Raw genomic sequence first — 19015 nt, 5'->3', positions numbered from 1 at the left:
GAGCTCGTTTTGGAAAGGTTTTAGAAGGTTTCTTTCTTTTTGTTCTGTTCTTTCCTTCCACGGTTTTTCCGGTTTTCCTTTTTGTTTTCTATTTTCCGTTTTCCTTATATATTTTATCCCCGAGTAAAATGCATCACAAGTCCTAAAACTATCATAGGTGTGTCAGTTTAGTCCTATAACTTTCAAACTGCACTTTTGGGTCCTAAAACTATCGAAAGTATGTCAGTTTAGTCATATAACTTCGAAACTGCACTTTTGGGTCCTAAAACTATTGGAGGTGTGTCATTTTTAGTCCCATAACTTCAAAATTGCAGTTTTGGGTCTCAAAACTATGTATGTTTGTTCATCTGAGGTCCTAATCTTGCATGGCCACCATCCATGGTGCATTTTTTCAAATGAGCCCTTTGTATGTGTTTATATCCCCCAAAGTGGTACATATGCTTCCACGTTGCAGTGTGTCCTGCAACCTGCATGCCCACCACCTGCATGGCCATGAGCTGCACGGTAGCCTCCCTGAGAGGTTTGGCGTGACCGTCGAGGAGACCCCGAGCTAGTCAGCATGAAGGACGACATCCCTCTCCCTCGACGAGGCCGCCGGGGAGATCCCGAGCCAATTGGGGTGGAGTACGCCATCCCACCTCTCTCTCTGTCTCTGTTTGATGATATCGTCGTTGCCCCGACACCCTTGCCGTAGAGTTGGCCGTGCAGGCTGTTGTTTGGGCACGAGCATGGTCATAGGTGGTGAGCTGTCGGGCGACACAGAGGAGTGCGCAGAAACTGCAAAGCTGGCGCAGAGGTCGTCGAGAGTGACACAACCCTAGCAGTAGCCATAGGTGGGTAGCAATTGGACGTTGTGCGACATGTCGTTCTGCTGCTGTTGGGGGAGGCTGAGATGACCGGTCTACTCTCCTCGCTGGAGCTCAAACCATCATTTCACTGATGGCCTCTGTACCGTCGCCTCTGAGCATTCTGTGCGTGGGAGAAGACGAGCGCGTGAGAATGAGGCGAGACAACGCTCTAGTTTTTTTTTTGCATATTTACCTGGTGGGCCCATTGGGTCAGGTCAACGTGGCTACAATCCAAGCATTTTCAAGTGACTCGTTGGTGGGTCAATGCTAACCATGCAAGCTTAGGACCTAAGAGGAAGAAACTTACACAGTTTTGGGACCCACAACTACTGTTTCAAAGTTATAGGACTAAACTGACACACCTTTGATAGTTTTAGGACCCAAAAGTGCAGTTTCGAAGTTATAGGACTAAACTGACACACCTCTGATAGTTTTAGGACCCAAAAGTGCAGTTTCAAAGTTATAGGACTAAACTGACACGCCTCCGATAGTTTTAGGACTTATGATGCATTTTACTCTTTATCCCCTTTGAATTTTTTACTTTTTATTTATTTTTGTCAAAAATGTTCAGTGTGCATTCGGAAAATATTCAGTGTCTATTCAAAAAAAGTTCCTCGTATATTAAAAATAAGTTGACCATACATTAAGAAAATGTCACTGTATGTAAAAACATGCATGTTGTAAATAAAATACTGTTCAATGTACATTTGGAAAAGTTTTAACCATATATTAAAATTTTCTAGTGAGTATTTGAACGAGTTTGCATATATTGAAAAATATTTATAGTACAAAAAACTATAAGAAAAAGAAAATGTGGAAAAGGAAAAAGGAAAGAACATCAAATGAAAACCACACCTGAAATAGAAAAATGGAAAAAAATGAAAAAAAAAACCATACGTGAATGAGAACCCGTACATGTGCGAGGTAAGCGACCGCTCGTTGTAGCGACCTAGGCTTGGCCCATTTCAGGATCCCTATGAGTGAGGGACTCGCTATAGGCGATACACATCATCGGCCCTCGAATCTGATTTCGTCTAGGAGGAGGATGTGGTGCACATGATCGACATGGTAATCGTTAATATAGTTAGTTTATTCAAAAAGCCACTCTGGTAGTCTCAGTCCAGCTACAGATCATTATAATTTGTGAAGGGTGTTTCAAATCCATCATGCAAGCCTTCATATTTGGAGTTTGTGGGATGTTGGATTGGAGGGCGCTCCATCTGTAAACATCTCGTGCAGGAGGGAGGTTTCTCCTCCCTCCTCATCATCCTGCACAACACAACTCTCCCTACCAAAGGCTCAGACGGGTAGATGCCCATGGCACTGGGAAGCATGCCAATTAATGGTGTATATCACGTTCCAACTGCTCGCGGCCATTTCCGCCATGTTTCTCATCCATTCTTGTCAAGCATGTGGCAATAAAATAGTCGTCACCATGTCCGAATAAATCACAACCTCCATTTCCAACAGCACCCACCCCCTTTCTCGTCACCATGTCCAAATAACTCATATCCCCACTGCCAACAACCTCTACCTCCCTCACCTCTACCCATAGCCTCCACTTCCCTACCTATCACCATGTCGCTTCCCCTGCGGTCCGACTAGGTGCCTCCCTCTAAGGAGAAGGAAGAGATTTTGGATGAGGAGGAGGTCACCATCATCGCCAAGGGGGAGCAATGGGATCGTTGTGGAACACTAGAAGCCATAGAGGAGGATCCCTCCCTCCTCAATCGCCAGATTGAAATCCCAAAACACACGACGTTGTTTAGGATATCGAGCACGGCTACATGTAGATCCCGTCTAGGAAGTAGAGGCCTCGCCCACACAGCTCATATCGACCGGCTCCCAGCTCCTAACCCCAACACCTCGCTGTAAGGAGGCATGGGATGAATGGTATGCTACCTATGCCTTTGTCATCCGCCCCAACCAAATCTTCGAGCAGATCACTGATGGGCATATATTGTCAATGGAGAGCAATCGTGCCGTCTGGCTACATTAAGATGAGGCACATGCAGATTTGGCGGCGCAGAGGGAGCACATCAGATGATGCAAATTTAACATGGATATGGTGACATTCACCTAGACTAATCGTGCCGTATTGGGCCTCCTTGACCATGAGCGGGAATGTAACAAAAATGATGTAGCAGGACCATCACACCGCTGCTCCCAGAGGACAAGTGGCATCATAACATATGTATGTGCTCACGTGCATAGCATTTACCGATGATGTGGTGAGGCTCAAAAGTAGGCTATAGTCGCTGAAATGAGATAACTTTCAAGCAATGTTGCCAATTCAACTTTTATCTCTTTATGTAGAAACTTTGTAACACAGTGTTGTTCACAATAATGTAGTTGGAAATGACAAAATGCTCCTAAATTGATACCTAATAATATCTTAGCAGCTCCTTCATTTTACTAAAGAGCCAAGTTACCTATCCCTATGAAAAAGCAAGCCTAGTTACTACATGTTTTCCTTTATTCGCAAATACGCATTACTGACCTACTCACATGCATACCTCACATTAGTGTTTTAGTCCCACGAATTGAGTGTGTGACTTTTGAGTTCATGCAACAAAACAAACATAAAAGAAAAGAAAAGTATTGAGGCGGCCAATACAGTGACTCTGAGTTTTCGCCTTCCTGGACTGTCTCAAAAGGACATAGAGCACGCTTATAGGCACGAGTTGCTCTCATAGCTGAGCTTAGGGTTGGGCTGAGTTGAGATGATATGGGTGAGAACCTATTGGGTGTGAATACATGCATGAAGGCTATGTGTCCACTATTGCGAGTGTTAAGGAGCGGTCGACTACAGGTGACACGACATGAGCAGTAAGCAATTAACCATAGCGACTAGGAGTTTTTATTCTAGTTTCAATCATTCAGACAAGCAACATATTGATTTAGCTATGGTTTTCTCATTCGACAATTTTGCCTGGTTTTTTGGTTTTCTATAGTGTATGGTAGTGTTGTGTTTCATTCTTTTTTCATTCCATTTTCTCTCTTAAATTCTTTTCCACCTTCTTTTTACTTTTAAAATATTTTTTACTATTTCATTCTTATAAGTTTTTACTCTTTCTTTTTCTACCCGTTTGCTTCTTTTTCTTATCCTTTTTCCCTTGCCCCCTCTTTTTGGCTATATATATAAGTATGGTTTATAGGAATATCTTTTCAAATATATAGTGAACATTTTTAATTTCACGTGATGAATACTTTCTAAATACATGATGCGAATTTTCTATTATACGATGAATATTTTTCTAAATACATTATGAACATTTCATACATATATCTTATAATAAAAAACATTGAGCGTTTGTAAAACACGTTGATTTTTTCCACATAATATTGAATATTTCTAATATATGATGAAACTTTATTAATTGCACATGAATATTATTATAATACATGTTATACATTTTTTATATAAGATAATCAACCAATTGAAAATAATATTGACTATTCAAATACACAATGAGCAATTCTTATAATACATGACAAACATGTTTTAACTTACACATTCCATTTGTTATAAATCTAAAGATTAACATTGTTTAAACAAAATTGTTTTTATTCTAAATTAACAAAACATTATCTGGAAGTCAAAAATTAAATTCAGACAAAAAATAAAAGGAAAGATTAAAAAATTGTGGATGACCTACTGAAAACCCCTAACGTGTTGAGCGACAATGGACCAGCCCACCCTACCCGCAAAAAAAGAGAGAAGAAGGCATGCTGTTGCTGAGGAAATCTGATATGAAAAAACGGGAACAATGTTGAAAACTAGAACTTTTTTGAAACTACAAAAAACTTTTTTGAAAGAATGTGAAAACTTTTTGAACCGGCAACAAATTTGAAAAACACAAACATTGTTTTCAAATCATGAACATTTTATGAAATCCCCGCACATTTTTATATTTGCTTACAAATTTTAAAAACATGACAGATTTGAATTTATTAACAAATATGGAAATGAATAAAAATTTTAAAAAATTTCTGGAACTTTTTTAAAATTCTAAACAGATTTTGAAAATAAGAACAGTTTTTGAAAATTCATGCACCTATTTTGAAACATGAAATTTTTCTAAATTGTGAACACGTTAACATCTTTTGAAACTTTTCACATTTTTTGAATTTCTGAACAAATTCGAAAAGCTAGAACATTATTTGAAATGCCCAAACATATTTTAATTTTGTGAACAAAAAAATATAATTGCCAACAATTTTGAAATTCCTAGAACTTCTTTATATTTCATAACAAATGTTGAAAACATGAACAATTTTCAAATTCGTGAACAAAAATAGAAATTATGAACATTTTCTGAAGTTCGTGAACATTTTTAAAATTTGGAAGGAAATTTTCAAAACATTAGGATTGTTTAAATTTGTCAACACAATTTTGAAAATGGGAGCATTTTTTATCTTCTGAAAACTTGTTGAAATGAAAAATAAACTCGAATAAAAATGCAAAAATAAAAATATAAAGGAAAACGTGAAAGCAAACAAAAGAAAAATGAAAACGAAAAGGAAACAAAAAAAAGTCTGGTCCAAGAACCTTCCAGAAGGTTCCCAAAACCAGGATGGGGAACGCATGCATCGCTTGTAAATGGGCCAGCCCGTCTTGGTCGATATATTCGATCAAGTGTGCGGCGCCTCTACATTTTGACGTAGGAAAAACCCGAAATCACTAATTAAGGGGTACTTGTTGCAAAGAACACTTCACTTTTTTAGGTTGCGACAAATGGTGCACATGCAGCGTGCCACTTGTCGCAACCTGGGAGTTTTCCCTTTACATAGATTCGTTTATTCAAAACGTTTTATCTCTTAAACCGTGCGTCCAAATCTCGAACCGTTTTCACTATTGGATTCCTCGCGTCGAGATCTTCAAAACTAGATCCCATGTTGATAGCTTTTGATGAGCTTTTTTTTTCATGAAATAACCGGACGAAAAAACTGAACCGGGAGCACGGTTTTTTTCCCTCTCCGAAAGAGGCACGCCCGTGCCTCTCGCGAAATCACAACCGTGCCTCTCGTGGAAGCAAAACCGCGACTCTCGTGAAAGGAAAAAAACAGAAAATGCGTTTTTTCCGTTTCCAAGAGGCACGGTCGTGACTCTCGCGAAAGCAAAACCGTGACTCTCGCGAAAAAAAAAACAGAAATGCGTATTTTTTCCCCTTTCCGAGAAGCACGGCCGTGACTTTCGCGTAAGCACAACCGTGCCTCTCGCGGAAGCAAAACCGTGACTCTCACGAAAAAAAAGCAGAAAACACGTTTTGTTCTTCCCTTTTCGAGAGGCACGGCCGTGACTCTCGCGAAAGCACAACTGTGCCTCTCGCGGAAGCAAAACTGTAACTCTCGCGAAAGAAAAAAAACAAAAAACACGTTTTTTTTTCATTTCCGAAAGGCACGGCCGTGACTCTTGATAAAGTACAACCGTGCCTCTCGTGGAAGCAAAACCGTGACTTTCGCGAAAGGGAAAAAAAAAGAAAACACATTTTTTCGCGCAAAATTTTTTTTTCGAATTTTTTTATAGAAAAGTTAAGAAAGACCGGGGGAAAACCAAAGCGTTGAAAAAAACCCAAAAAAAACTGTTAAAAAAAATAAAATCCGAAAGGAGCGTCCAGAGCGCGACACGTGGCGAATGGCTGAAAGCATGCCAAGTGGCGCTGATCTTTGCGAGGCTCCCGAAGGAGCGCTCGTTAACTAGTTCCTCCCGAAAACACCGCTGCTGCTCGCGCCTAGCAAAACAGAAAATTTTATCGCATTTCCTATTCGCTGCTCCTAGCAACAAATATCCGCAGCGTTGCAAAGGCGTGGGAGCTACCAAAGCACATGGGCTGGCGAGCCACAAAGTTTAGGAACCTTCTGACTAGAGAACTCTTCAGAAGGTTCCGAACTGTTTTTTCTATTTACCTTTTTCATATTTATCTATTTCTTTTTTTGTTCCTTTTTTCTTCTCTATTTTTTTATTTTTTCTCCCTATTTTTTATTTTTTTTAATTTCTTCAAAATCTTCAAACATTATCCGTATTTTCAGGAAAAATTAGATCAAAAAAATTGCTCACATTTTCCAAAAAAAAATCGTATTCTTCAAAAACAATAAATTCAAATAGTGAAAAAGTCCAAATAGAGTTCAGAATTTCAGAAAAAATCATAATTCCAAAACAACTAACATATTCCGAAAACATATTCCTAATTTTTCTAACAAATTCGAAATTTCAAAATTTGTGGTTTAAATCGCAATAATTAATAAAAACATAATTTCATAATTCATTCACATTTTTTCAAAATTTAATCATGGTTTTTAGAAAAGTGCAAAGTTGTTCAAAAATGTGTTTATTTTTAAAATCTATTCGCCTTTAAAAAAATGTTGACTATATACAAGAGATGGTAGAATTTTTACACCGCTGCGTTGCACACAGTACAAGTGCAGGGTGAGCCCACTCGGGCCATGTGTGTGCATCACGACCCTATTTGATGCAAAACAAGTTAAATAGGAGGTCCCAAATCGGGATTGATACGTATCGCTCTTTGCGGTACAAATCATGTCGCTCGCCATGTCATAGTATTATCGCGATGGCCATTTTAGCACGGAGGACAACGATCAGTTGGTGCCTTGGAACTTCCAGGAAGGTACCTAACCAGTATTGGGAACCTTCTGGAAAGTTCATGAACCAGTTTTTTTCTTTACTGATGTATTTGGTATTCATTTTCATTTTTAATTAATTAATTTATTTATTTTTCCTTGTATTCCTTTTTGTTAGATGTTTTCAATTCATACATTTCATGCTAAATACATTTTTTCTTCTAAATTTCATAATTTTTTGGCTTAAAAAAGATTTAGTATGTACTCCCTCCGTCTCATAATGTAAGACGCCTTTTGATACTACACTAGTGTAAAAAAATGTCTTACGTTATGGGACGGAGGGAGTAGAAAATTATTCATTTTTTGTTAATTTGATTGATATTACAAAAATAGTTCCAGAATTCAAAAATTAATTACTTTTTCAAAATATATTCGGGATTTTAAGAATTGATCCATTTTTTCAAAAACTTGGTAGCCGTTTCAAAAATTGTTCAAACCTATTACTTGTTGCTCACTATTTCAAAGTTGCTCTTTTTTTAAAAGTTTTTTGTTTTCGAATTTAGTAGCATTTTTTGGATTTGGGAACCTTTTTCAAATTCATTAACAGTTTTGGAAATCAATGAACTTTTTAGAATTTGCAAAATTATGAATCTGCCAACATTTTAAAAATTTGTGAACATATTTGCGAATGACTCTTTTTCAAATTCATAATTGTTTTCGAATTTTTTATTTTTTTTTGAAATTACCTAACTTTTTTTAATTCGTGAACAATTTTTGAATGCAAGAAACATTTTCTAATTGATGAATTGTTTTTTGACTGAATTCACGAGAACTTTTTTTGAATTCTAGACCATTTTATTTCTTATGGAATTTGCTAAATTTATTAAATTAAGATGAATGAATATTAAGAGCAAAAGAAGAAAACAAAAGAAAAAAAATAACTTGCGCCCCCTCCTCTTGCCTGCTGGGCCAGGCACGTATGATGCCAGCGACGGGGCGACCTGACTTGCAACTGTCACTATGAGCAAGATGTATAGCAACGCCGAAATCACTAGTTAAGGATTACCCCCTTGCAATGGTCACTTCCACTTTCTCAAGCATTGACAAGTGACGTACTGCATGCGCGTCACTTGTCGCAACCTATGAGTTTCATTTAACTTCATAGATTCGTTATTCAAAACAATTGATCTCTTGAACCGTGCGTTTAAATTTTGAACCATTTTCATTGTTGGATTTGTCACGCAGAGATTTCCAAAACTAGATCCTATGTTAATGGGTTTCGATGAGCATTTTTCGCTAAAAATACGAAAACCAACAATAACATTAATAAAGAAAAAAAATGAAAAAAATCCGGCAACTGAAAAAGATGATGACAAAAAGAAGAAAAATCAGAGCCAGCGGCATAGCTTCTCGTGGAGGCACAAATTAGGGCTTCTTGTGGAGAATGACTATGCTTCTCGTGGAAGCTAATTTGGGCTCATAGAGGCAAAAATTTGGGCTTCTCGTGAAAGCAAATATGTGCCTCCACGAGAAGCAGATATGTGCTTCATGTGGATGCACAATTTTCTTGAAGAGAAAAACTATGCATTTCGCGGAAGCAAATTGGTGTCTCAGCGAGAAACAGAGTTGTGCTTCTCATGAAAGCACATGGTTTTCTCTTTCCGAGGAGCACAGCTGAAGCAAATCAGTGCCTCCACGAGAAGAAAATTTATGCTTTCTCGTGGAACCACAATTTTTTTTCTCTTTTTGAGAAGTAAATTTGTCTTCTCGTGGAAGCAAATGTGTGTCTCCATGGAAACTAAATGTGTGCTTTTCGTGAAAGCATTCCGCAAAAGAAAAAAAACCCACATTTTTTTTCTCCAAAACCTAGGAAAAAAGGGCGAAAACTTAAAAGCCGAAAGACCCCAAAATAACCTATGTATAACCTGAAAATGCATTTAAAAAATAGAAAAAGAAATTCAGAGAGAACGCCCAACACACAACATGTAGCAACAGCAGGACGCGCCCAGGGGTGAAGCTAGGATAAAAGATCGTCGGGGCCAACACAAATAAGTATCACTAATGTATCATATCAAAAACAAAGTATTAAGTAACATGTCTATAATTTTTTTAGCAACCTCACATAAAGAAATCGATTGAAGTGTCACTTACAGATGGAATCTCCAGAACAATCTTGAACTTTTATAGACGAGGGGAGTTGAGATTGGGAACGGCCAGACGGCGGCGGTTTCATGCAAAGCTGCTCGGGAACACAGGAGCCGGGCAACACCAAGGGAGGGGGAAGCCCATGAAAAGAATCGCTTGTTTTTTTAGGGAAAAAGAATCAATCGTTCTCGGAAAAAAGGATCATGCGTTTGCGCTGTAGATCGATCGATCGATCGATCGAAGTGGCCAATGGGCTTGCGTGCTCTTTGAGCCACATGTTGAACATGAGCTGCTGGGCATTTTTGGACTGGGGTTCATCTTTTCCACTGTGTCATACATCTTCATGGGTTATATGTATGTAACATGGTTGGGGCCAAGGTTATCGAGGTCAATTAACCCAGGCCCAACACTGTAGCTCCACCCCTGGACGCACCACTTGGCATGCTCCCAAGGCACCAAAATGACCCCCAAAGATCCCCCACAAGGATAACTTCTATAGTTGCACTCTAGCATCACCCATCCCCAATCTTATTACACACTTGTGCCGGGGGTAACAACCAAACAAGCACCCCAGCATGTAATGGGATGGTCCATTTGGGCCTCAAGTACTGTTTGGTCCCCACTAGTTTTAGAATGGTTATAGAAACATTTTTCCATTTAACTTTTTAGTTTTTTTCCTTTTGTCCATTTAACACCTTGACCTTATTTTATTTTATTTTATTTCTTTCATTTTTTAATCTTGTTGGTTTCCTTTTTATTTTGTGAATATCTTTTAATTTTGAAAATATATTTCAAATTCATGATCTTTCTTTGAATTCATGAGAAAACCTGGGAAAACCAGAAACCTAAATAACTAAAAAATGGTAAAAAAAAGATAAAAACAAAATGATATAGAATGACAACAAAAGAAACGAATGACGGAAGAAAGGAAGAAAAACCCCGAGCCAGAAGCACCTTTATTTTCTTCACTTTTTCTGTTTTGGAGAAGCATAAATGTACTTCTCGAGGAAGCAAATCTGTGTCTAATTCTCGTGGAAGCACACATTTTCTCCCTTTCCTAGCGTTGCTTCTCGCGGAAGCGAATCTGTGCTTCCACGAGAAGCAAATATGTGTCTTGTGGAAGCACCATTTTTTTCGAGGAGCATAACTGTGCTTCTTGCTGAAGCAAATCCGTGCCTCTACCAGAAAAAAAATCCTTCTCGTGGAAGCTCATATTTTTTTGCTTTCCAAAAATCACAATTGTGCTTACCACGGAAGTATAATTTTGATTCCACGAGAAGCAAATTTGTGCTTTCTTGTAGAAGCACAACCTTTTTCCCTTGCTGAGAAGGACATATATGCTTCTCGCGGAAGCAAATATGAGCTTCTTGTGTAAGCATACATTTTTCTTGGAGTACAACTATTCTTCTCGGGAAAGTAGATATGTGTCTCCACGAGAAGCAAATCTGTGCTTCTTGTGGAAGCGTGTTTTTTTTCTTTTTCAAGAAGCACATCTATGCTTCTCGCGGAAGCAAAATTTTCCTCCACGAGAAGCAAATCGGTGCTTTCTCGTGGAAACACGGATTACTTTATCTTTTTGTCTAACTATAATTGTGCTTCTTGCGCAAGCAAATCTGTGGTGCCACGAGAAGCAAATATGTGTTTCTTGTGGAAGCAAAAAAATATTCCCTTGCCGAGAAAGACAGTTATGTTTGTCACGAAAGAAAATCTATGCACCCACGAGAAGGAAATATATGCTTCTCGTGGGAGCATTCCATGCAAAAAAAATCAATACATCTTTTCTCCAAAACCTAGGAAAAACTTGGCAAAAAACAAAAAGCCAAAAAACTTTAAAAAACCCATCTAGAGACTGACCACGTGTACAGAAAAAAATAGAAAGTAATTCAGAGGGAGCATTCAACACACGATATGTACCAGCGGTTGCACGCTTCACTTGGCGTGCTCCCAAGGCACCATAAATGACCCCTAAAGGTCCCCCGTAAGGGGTAACCTCCAGTTACTTGATCTTTAGCATCGCCTGTGCTAGATCCTATTGCCCACCTTTTTTTGAGAATCTCCTATTGCCCACCTATGCCGGTCGGGGGTAGCAATGAAACATGTTTCCCCGCATATTAATGGGCTGGTCCACTTGGGCCTTAACTGTTGTTTGGTTCCCACAAGTTTTAGAATGGTCATAGAACTAGTTTTTCCATTTTCCTTTTGGCCATTTTATACCTTTTCATATTTTTATTTTTTAGAGAAAAAATAATTTTGGAAAATTTTGAAACTCGTGATCTTTATTTGAATCCACGAAAAAAAGAAACTGAAAAATGAAAAAAAATCTTAATAAAATGTAAACAAAAAGAAGCAACAACCGAATGCAAAGGAAAATGAAAAAAAACAGAGCCGAAAGCACGGTTTTTTTCTTCACTTTTTCCCCTTTCGAGAAGCACAACTGTGCTTCTCACGGAAGCAAATCTATGTCTTCACAACCAAATATATATGTGCTTCTCGTGCGAACACAAATTCCCCCCCTTTCTGAGTTGTGATTCTTGCGGAAGCAAATCTGTGCCTCTACGACAAGCAAATTTGTGCTTCTTGTGGAAGCATTGTTTTCTTTCTGAGGAGTACAACCGTGCTCGTTGAAGCAAATATGTGCCTCCATGAGAAGAAAATCTTTGCTTGGAAGCACTTATTGTCCCCTTTTCGCACAATTGTGCTTCTCCCGGAAGCAAATATGCGCCTCCACGAGAAGCAAATCTGTGTGCTTTCTCGTGGAAGCACATATTTTTTCTCTTTTCGAGAAGCATAGTCGCTTCTCGCGGAACCAAATCTGTGCGTCCATGAGAAGAAAATCCATGCTTCTCGAGGAAGCACATTTTTTTCTTTCCGAGAAGAACAAATGTGCTTCTAGCTGAAGCAAATATATGCCTCCACGAGAAGCAAACTTGTGCTTCTTGTGGACATACAGTTTTTTTCAAGGAGCACAATAGGGATTCTTGCGAAAGAAAATATGTCGCGAAGCACATTTTTTTTCCTTTCTGAGAAGCATAGCAATGCTTCTTGCGAAAGCAAATCTGTGCCTCCGTGAGAAGGAAATCTGTGGTTTTTGTGGAAGCATATGTTTTACTGTTCTCGAGAAGTATAGTTGTGCTTCTCGTGAAAACAACTTTGTGCCTCCATGAGAAGCAAATCTGAGCTTCTTGTCGAAGCAAAGATTTGTTTTCCTTTTTGAGAAGTTGTGCTTCTCGCGGAAGCAAATCCAATGCTCCACGAGAAGGAAATCGGTGGTTTTCGTGAAAGCAATTTTTCTCTCTCTTTCCGAGAAGCATAGCAATGCTTTTTGCGGAAACAAATCTGTGCCTTGCTGCTCATGGAAGTAAAAATTTTCTCCCTTTCCAAGAAACACAATTGTGCGTGTCGTGGAAGCAAATATGTGCCTTCACGAGAAGCAAATATGTGCTTCTTGTGGATGCATACCGCGAAAGAAATGTTGGAAATATGCCCTAGAGGCAATAATAAATTGATTATTATTATATTTCCTTGTTCATGATAATCGTTTATTATCCATGCTAGAATTGTATTGATAGGAAACTCAGATACATGTGTGGATACATAGACAACACCATGTCCCTAGTAAGCCTCTAGTTGACTAGCTCGTTGATCAATAGATGGTTACGGTTTCCTGACCATGGACATTGGATGTCATTGATAACGGGATCACATCATTAGGAGAATGATGTGATGGACAAGACCCAATGTCAAGTATCATTTCCTTAGACCTAGCACAAGATCGTGTAGTTCGTTTGCTAAAGCTTTTCTAATGTCAAGTATCATTTCCTTAGACCATGAGATTGTGCAACTCCCGGATACCGTAGGAATGCTTTGGGTGTACCAAACGTCACAACGTAACTGGGTGGCTATAAAGGTACACTACAGGTATCTCCGAAAGTGTCTGTTGGGTTGGCACGAATCGAGACTAGGATTTGTCACTCCGTGTGACGGAGAGGTGTCTCTGGGCCCACTCGGTAGGACATCATCATAATGTGCACAATGTGACCAAGGAGTTGATCACGGGATGATGTGTTACGAAACGAGTAAAGAGACTTGCCGGTAACGAGATTGAACAAGGTATCGGGATACCGACGATCGAATCTCGGGCAAGTACAATATCGCTGGACAAAGGGAATTCTATACGGGATTGATTGAATCCTCGACATCGTGGTTCATCCGATGAGATCATCGTGGAACATGTGGGAACCAACATGGGTATCCAGATCCCCCTGTTGGTTATTGACCGGAGAACGTCTCGGTCATGTCTGCATGTCTCCCGAACCCGTGGGTCTACACACTTAAGGTTCGGTGACGCTAGGGTTATAGAGATATTAGTATGCGGTAACCCGAAAGTTGTTCGGAGTCCCGGATGAGATCCCGGACGTCACGAGGAGTTCCGGAATGGTCCGGAGGTAAAGAATTATATATAGGGAGTGCTATTTCGGCCATCGGGACAAGTTTCGGGGTCATCGGTATTGTACCGGGACCACCGGAAGGGTCCCGGGGGTCCACCGGGTGGGGCCACCTACCCCGGGGGGCCACATGGGCTGTAGGGGTGCGCCTTGGCCTACATGGGCCAAGGGCACCAGCCCCTAAGAGGCCCATGCGCCAAAGGACAAGAGGAGGGGAGAGTCCTAAAGGGGGAAGGCACCTCCGAGGTGCCTTGGGGAGGATGGACTCCTCCCCCCTTGGCCGCACCCTTCCTTGGAGGAAGGGGCAAGGCTGCGCCCTCCCCCTCTCCCTTGGCCCTATATATAGTGGGGGAAGGGAGGGCAACCATACCTAAGCCTGGCGCCTCCCTCTCCCTCCTCTCTGCAGTGCTTGGCGAAGCCCTCGATCCACGCCTCCACCACCACCACGCCGTCGTGCTGCTGCTGGATGGAGTCTTCCTCAACCTCTCCCTCTCTCCTTGCTGGTATCAAGGCGTGGGAGACGTCACCGGGCTGTACGTGTGTTGAACGCGGAGGTGCCGTGCGTTCGGCATTTGGTCATCGGTGATTTGAATCACGACGAGTACGACTCCATCAACCCCGTTCACTTGAACGCTTCCGCTTAGCGATCTACAAGGGTATGTAGATGCACTCTCCTTCCCCTCGTTGCTGGTCTCTCCATAGATAGATCTTGGTGACACGTAGGAAAATTTTGAATTTCTGCTACGTTCCCCAACAGTGGCATCATGAGCTAGGTCTATGCGTAGTTACTATGCACGAGTAGAACACAAAGTAGTTGTGGGCGTCGATATTGTCAATTATCTTGCCGTTACTAGTCTTATCTTGATTCGGCGGCATCGTGGGATGAAGCGGCCCGGACCGACCTTACACGTACTCTTACGTGAGACCGGTTCCACCGACAAACATGCACTAGTTGCATAAGGTGGCTGACGGGTGTCTGTCTCTCCCACTTTAGTCGGATCGGATTCGATGAAAAGGGTCCTTATGAAGGGTAAATAGCAATTGGCATATCACGTTGTGGTTCTTGCGTAGGTAAGAAACGTTCTTGCTAGAAACCCATAGCAGCCACGTAAAACATGCAAACAACAATTAGAGGACGTCTAACTTGTTTTTGCAGGGTATGCTATGTGATGTGATATGGCCAAAGGATGTGATGAATGATATATGTGATGTATGAGATGATCATGTTCTTGTAATAGGAATCACGACTTGCATGTCGATGAGTATGACAACCGGCAGGAGCCATAGGAGTTGTCTTAATTTATTTATGACCTGCGTGTCAACATAAACGTCATGTAATTACTTTACTTTTATTGCTAACCGTTAGCTGTAGTAGTAGAAGTAATAGTTGACGAGACAACTTCAAGAAGACACGATGATGGAGATCATGATGATGGAGATCATGGTGTCATGCCGGTGACGATGATGATCATGGAGCCCCGAAGATGGAGATCAAAAGGAGCTATATGATATTGGCCATATCATGTCACTATTTGATTGCATGTGATGTTTATCATGTTTATACATCTTATTTGCTTAGAACGACGGTAGTAAATAAGTTGATCCCTCATTAAAATTTCAAGAAGTGTTCTCCCCTAACTGTGCACCGTTGCTACAGTTCGTCGTTTCGAAGCACGCCGTGATGATCGGGTGTGATAGATCCTTACGTTCACATACAACGGGTGTAAGACAGTTTTACACATGCAAAACACTTAGGGTTAACTTGACGAGCCTAGCATGTACAGACATGGCCTCAGAATACAGAAGACCGAAAGGTCGAGCATGAGTCGTATAGAAGATACGATCAACATAAAGATGTTCACCGACGTTGACTAGTCCGTCTCACGTGATGATCGGACACGGCCTAGTTGACTCGGATCATGTAATCACTTAGATGACTAGAGGGATGTCTATCTAAGTGGGAGTTCATAAGATGAACTTAATTATCCTGAACATAGTCAAAAGGTCTTCACAAATTATGTCGTAGCTCGCGCTTCAGTTCTACTGTTTAGATATGTTCCTAGAGATTTTTTAGTTGAAAGTTGATAGTAGCAATTATGCGGACTAGGTCCGTAAACTGAGGATTGTCCTCATTGCTTCATAGAAGGCTTATGTCCTTAATGCACCGCTCAGTGTGCTGAACCTCGAACGTCGTCTGTGGATGTTGCGAACATCTGACATACACGTTTTGATGACTACATGATAGTTCAGTGCGTAATGCTAAACGGTTTAGAGTTGAGGCACCAAAGACGTTTTGGAAACGTCGCAAAAACATATGAGATGTTTTGAGGGCTGAAATTGGGATTTCAAGCTCGTGCCCACGTCAAGAGGTATAAGACCTCCGACGATTTTCTTAGCCTGCAAACTAAGGGAGAAAAGCTCAATTGTTGAGCTTGTGCTCAGATTGTCTGAGTACAACAGTCATTTGAATCGAGTGGGAGTTAATCTTCCAGATAAGATAGTGATGTTTCTCCGAAGTCATTACCACCAAGCTGCTAGAGCTTCGTGATGAACTATGATATATCAGGGACATATATGATGATCCTTGAGATATTCGCGATGTTTGACACCACGAAAGTAGAAATCAAGAAGGAGCATCAATTGTTGATGGTTGGTGAAACCACTAGTTTCAAGATGGGCAAGGGCAAGAAGGGATACTTCATGAAACGGCAATTCAGCTGCTGCTCTAGTGAAGAAACCCAAGGTTGAACCCAAACCCGAGACTAAGTGCTTCTGTAATAAGGGGAACAGCCACTGGAGCAGAATTACCCTAGATACTTGGTAGATGAGAAGGCTGGCAAGGTCGATAGAAGTATATTGGATATACATTATGTTAATGTGTACTTTACTAGTACTCCTAGTAGCACCAGGGTATTAGATACCGGTTCGGTTGCTAAGTGTTAGTAACTCGAAATAAAAGCTACGGATTAAAACAGAGACTAGCTAAAGATGAGCTGACGATATGTGTTGGAAGTGTTTCCAATATTGATATGATCAAGCATCGCACGCTCCCTCTACCATCGAGATTGGTGTTAAACCTAAATAATTGTTATTTGGTGTTTGCGTTGAGCATAGACATGATTGGATTACGTCTATCGCGATACGGTTATTCATTTAAGGAGAATAATGGTTACTCTGTTTATTTGAATAATACCTTCAATGGTCTTGCACCTAAAATGAATGGTTTATTGAATCTCGATCGTAGTGATACACATGTTCATGCCAAAAGATAGTAATGATAGTACCACCTACTTGTGGCACTGCCACGTAAGTCATATCGGTATAAAACGCATGAAGAAGCTCCATGTTGATGGATCTTTGGGCTCACTCGTTTTTGAAAAGTTTGAGACATGCGAACCATGTCTATTGGTGTATATGCATGAAGAAACTCCATGCAAATGGACCATTTGGACTCACTTGATTTTGAATCACTTGAGGCATGCAAATCATACCACATGGGCAAGATGACTGAAAGCCTCGGTTTCAGTAAAATGGAATTAGAAAGCAAATTGTTGGAAGTAATACATTTTGATGTGTGCAGTCCAATGAGTGCTGAGGCATGTAGTGGATATCGTTATGTTCTTACTTCACAGATGACTTGAGTAGATGTTGAGTATATTTACTTGATGAATCACGAGTCTGAATTATTGAAAGGTTCAAGTAATTTCAGGGTGAAGTTGAAAGATCGTCGTGACAAGAGGATAAAAGATCTATGATATGATCATAGAGATGAATATCTGAATTACGAGTTTGGCACAAAATTAAGACATTGGGAAAATCGTTTCACAACTAATACAGCCTGGAACACCATAGTGTGATGGTGTGTCCGAACATCATAACTGCACCCTATTGGATATGATGCATACCATGATGTCTCTTATCGAATTACCACAATAGTTTATGGGTTAAGCATTAGAGACAACCACATTCACTTTAAATAGGGCACCACGTAATTCCGATGAGATGACACCGTATGAACTATGGTTTAGAGAAACCTAAGCTGTCATTTCTTAAAAGTTTGGGGCTGCGACGCTTATGTGGAAAAGTTTCAGGACGATAAGCTCGAACCCAAAGCGGATAAATGCATCTTCATAGGACACCCAAAACAGTTGGGTATACCTCCTGTCTCAGATTCGAAAGCAATAAGGGATTGTTTCTAGAATCGGGTCCTTTCTCGAGGAAAAGTTTCTCTCGAAAGAATTGAGTGGGAGGATGGTGGAGACTTGATGAGGTTATTGAACCATCTCTTCAACTAGTGTATGGCAGGGCACAGGAAGTTGTTCCTGTGGCACCTACACCAATTGAAGTGGAAGCTTATGATAGTGATCATGAAACTTCAGATCAAGTCACTACCAAACCTCGTGGGATGATAAGGATGCGTACTACTTCAGAGTGGTACGTAATCCTGTCTTGGAAGTCATGTTGCTAGACAACAATGAACCTACGAGCTATGGAGAAGCAATGGTGGGCCTGGATTCCGATAAATGGCTTGAGGCCATATAATCCGAGAGAGGATCCATGTATGAAAACAAAGTGTAGACTTTGGCAGAACGGCTCGATGGTCGTAAGGCTGTTGAGTACAAATGGATTTTAAAAGGAATACGGACAATGATGGTAAATATCACCATTAAGAAAGCTCGACTTGTCGTTAAGATGTTTTCTGACAAGTTCAAGGAGTTGACTACGGTGAGATTTTCTCACTCGTAGCGATGCTGAGAGTCTGTTGGAATTATATTAGCAGTCACTGCATTATTTATGAAATCTTGCAGATAGGATGTCAAAACATTGTTTCCTCGACGATTTTCTTGAGGAAAGGTTGTATGTGATACAACCGGAAGGTTTTGTCAATCCTGAAAGATGCTAATAAGTATGCAAAGCTCCAGCAATCCTTCTAAGGACTGGAGTAAGCATCTCGGAGTTGGAATGTATGCTTTGATGAGATGATCAAAGATTTTG

The sequence above is a fragment of the Triticum urartu genome, chromosome 6 (genome assembly GCF_003073215.2).
Source record: "Triticum urartu cultivar G1812 chromosome 6, Tu2.1, whole genome shotgun sequence".
Taxonomy (NCBI): Eukaryota; Viridiplantae; Streptophyta; class Magnoliopsida; order Poales; family Poaceae; genus Triticum; species Triticum urartu.
This window is presented reverse-complemented; position numbering follows the sequence as displayed.